The sequence below is a fragment of the Camellia sinensis genome, chromosome 5, assembly GCF_055761805.1.
Source record: "Camellia sinensis isolate YWXY chromosome 5, ASM5576180v1, whole genome shotgun sequence".
NCBI classification, from domain to species: Eukaryota; Viridiplantae; Streptophyta; class Magnoliopsida; order Ericales; family Theaceae; genus Camellia; species Camellia sinensis.
In genome coordinates, this window is record NC_138965.1 from 151461251 (window position 1) to 151464763 (window position 3513).

Sequence of the window (3513 nt, forward strand, 5' to 3'; positions counted from 1 at the left end):
GATTACATTTATGGCATATTTGACAAAACTGAAATATTTATTTTGTAATGCTAAAAGTTTGAATAAATTATAAATTTTGCAAAATACATGTAAAATTTTGTAATTGTGAACAATGACCGCAGCATTCCGATTTTTAAAATTTTAATTTATAATAGGTTAATTTTTTTAAAATTTGTAAATTTTTTAAATTATAAAATGTGAACAATGATTGCAGCATTCGATATTTAATTTATTCAAAAATATGAAATTTTGAAATGGTAGAAGAACTACGTGATTAAGTATAAAATATTGTAATACACATTTCGAATCAAGTACTCCGTGAAAAACTAGTACACATTTTCAATAAATTATAAAAGTTTGAATAAATTGTACACATTTTCAATTTTGCATTACACATTTTTTACTCAAGTACACATTTTGTAATACACACTTCAAATGTACGACCCCGTTTACAAATAAAGAATTTAAAAATACATAATTAAATGATCTATTACAAATGAAGAATTTCAAAATGATATATTACATGTAAGTATTACATAGTCTTCATTGATCAAGTCGCGCCGGACATGTTCGCCTGTCATGACCTGTCTGGTAGCACTCACTGCAACGAGCTGTCAAATGCCTATCTGATATATCCATCTCATTCGGAATACGAACCATAGATGTACGACCCCGTTTTACTTCTCGCAGACGAAGGTCATTAGGCATTAAGGTCCACTGCGGATCATCCCAATAATCTTCATGTGGTATTGGGTTGAATTTAGTTTCCCAAACCCTCATGTATACAGGAAGCCTGTATACTGGATCAACGTACTGGAATGGATTGTCACCGCATTCAGACATTACAGCGAGCATATGAGAACATGGATAGTGTCTTATCTCATATTTTCCACAACTGCACGTGGGTTGATTCATCCGCACAATCTGTCTATTGTGACCTCATCCATGGCGAAAAGATGTTTGCATCTCAAATACACGGCGGGGCCTATAAGATAATATTGAAACAAACTAATCAAGTTCATGTTTTTAGATGTAATTAACTTAACAACATAATAAGAACAATTTTTTCACATTACAAACTAACCTGTCATACGATATCAACTTGAAAGTATTTCCCCTTGCGATACCCTCCTCCATAGTTCTTTGCATCTCTCTAGGGTATTGGAAGTCATTGCGTACATCTATTTCAACTTGGGCTCCCATCTCGTCAAAATATTTGACGAGTCGTCGAAATATGAATTCAACCATAATTGAAATAGGTAAGTTCCTTGCACCTTTCAAGACGCTGTTGAAGCACTCTGCATCATTACTGGTCAATACCCCCCAGCGATATCCACCGTCATATGCAAGGGCCCAGTCCTCAGGATTCATCTTGTAGACCCAATCAATGGCTTCTTGGTTAATAGCCTGTATCTGATCTAAGTAACCATTACACTTTCATCGTTGATCAGCACTCCCTGCTTTCCACAGAAGTTGTTTGAGCTCTTTATTTCTGAAATGTGTGTTAAAGTTACTGCAAACATGTCGAAGGCAGTGCCGATGATATCCAACAAATTGGAGCGAGAGATTCAGCCAATGCCGCCTCACAGCAGCTAAAATACTCTCAGCTCGATCAGATATCAAAGTCACTCCCTGTCGGTCCATGACAATATGTTCCTTGATATTTTGAATGAAGAACGACCAAGACTCCAAACTCTCCCTGTCGACAACAGCGAATGCAAGCGGTAATATTTTGCCATTGGCAGTGACAATGGTTGCTACAAGTAACACACCGGTGTATTTACCATATAAGAATGTACCATCTATAGTTATAACAGGCCTACAATATCTAAAGCCATCGATGACGGGTTTGAAAGACCAGAAAACAAAGTGGAAGACGGGTATAATGGTTGCATGCCCGGTATATCTATGCTTCCATGTCACGATGGTGCCAGGATTAGATGTCTGTAATGCATGCATGAATTTAGGCAATTGCCTGTATGATTCATCCCAATCACCGAATACCATTTTAATTGCATTTGCCCTTGCATGCCACGGCTTCTTGTATGATATACTATAGTTCATGGTCTTTTTTATATCTTCGATGACATTCTTAATTGGCATATCAGGTTCATTCTGCATACGACAATCAAATATGAGTTGGATTATCTAGATGTGAACACTATAAACAAACAAATATGCATGTATATGTAAACATTTATTTTTTATACTAACCGCAACTTGTCCCAAAATATGAGAAGCAATGTAACTGGAGCTAATATTAGTGTGGTCCCTGTTCATTCGTGGGTATAAACAATGGTGAGGACCCCTGTACTGCTTTATTTCAAAAAGAACATGTTTCCTACTAAGAGATGCACGCAACCACCAACTGCAGTCGTGCTTGCAAGCAGACACCCAAAGGTCTCGCTTGGAGGTTACGACCTTATACTCTCGATTATTTGTTGCATGGTACAATTTCACAGCATATAGAAGTTGCTTCTTATCAACAAAAACCATTCCTCTGTCCAACTCTGGATTTTCAGCACTCCAGATCCGGTTACGGGAAACGACATCACGGGTACTAATGTCAAAATCACCACCCATGTGAATGTTGTCATAGAAAGGGATTTCAACTCTAGGTGGAATGGGGGCATTTTCAGGTTGAACGGGAGCCTGGGCATCATATTCTTCATCATCATCATCATCTGATCCGCCTAATACATTTTCTTCCTCACACATTTCATTGTCATCATCGTTTAGGGCGACATCAGGACCGTACATGTCATTGTCAGCAAACTGCACCTCGTTCACTATTTCAGCCATATTACCAGTAACTTCAACCGGAGTGATATGATGGCTGCATGTCGGCACATCTTGTGTGTTACTGTCAAATTCATAACCATATCCACCACGTGAACTTGATTCTACACCATGGCCCTGAAATGATTGTTGTGTGTAGCCCAATGGATAACATTGATCTGATTCATACATAGGAGACTGAAACGCTGTTGTGTCAATCCCATGCGTCAGCAATGTAGTGAACGGACGAGAATCCATATGTGTCATGTTCGGGATATTGTGTACAATCTCTTTATCAATGTAGACTTCCAAACAATTTGGTGCTTGAAAACTTGCACCGATACTTAATACGGTGTTCAACGCCTCATCGTCATTGATCGGTAATATCTTGTATTTGCTGGGTGCTTGCCACTGGCGATAAGGATATCTACATTTGAAGGTCAATCGGACACTTTCCCCGTAACTTGCCACCTTTGACGTAAACATCTCCTCCAAATTGCTAAGCGTGGTGCCAATTTGCACCGCATATATCCCTTTCGGCTCAGCATCATATGCTACGCCTTCATCAGGATCCCGAATTCTGTTTCCCCCCCAGTAGAAAATAATTGGAATAGTCTCCATATACTTGCTTCAATTAAGACAAAAAATATTAAAATAGCAACAATATACTTATATCTCCTTGTACTTGTAAAAGAATTATATGAAATTATACTCATTCAATTACAATTACTTATG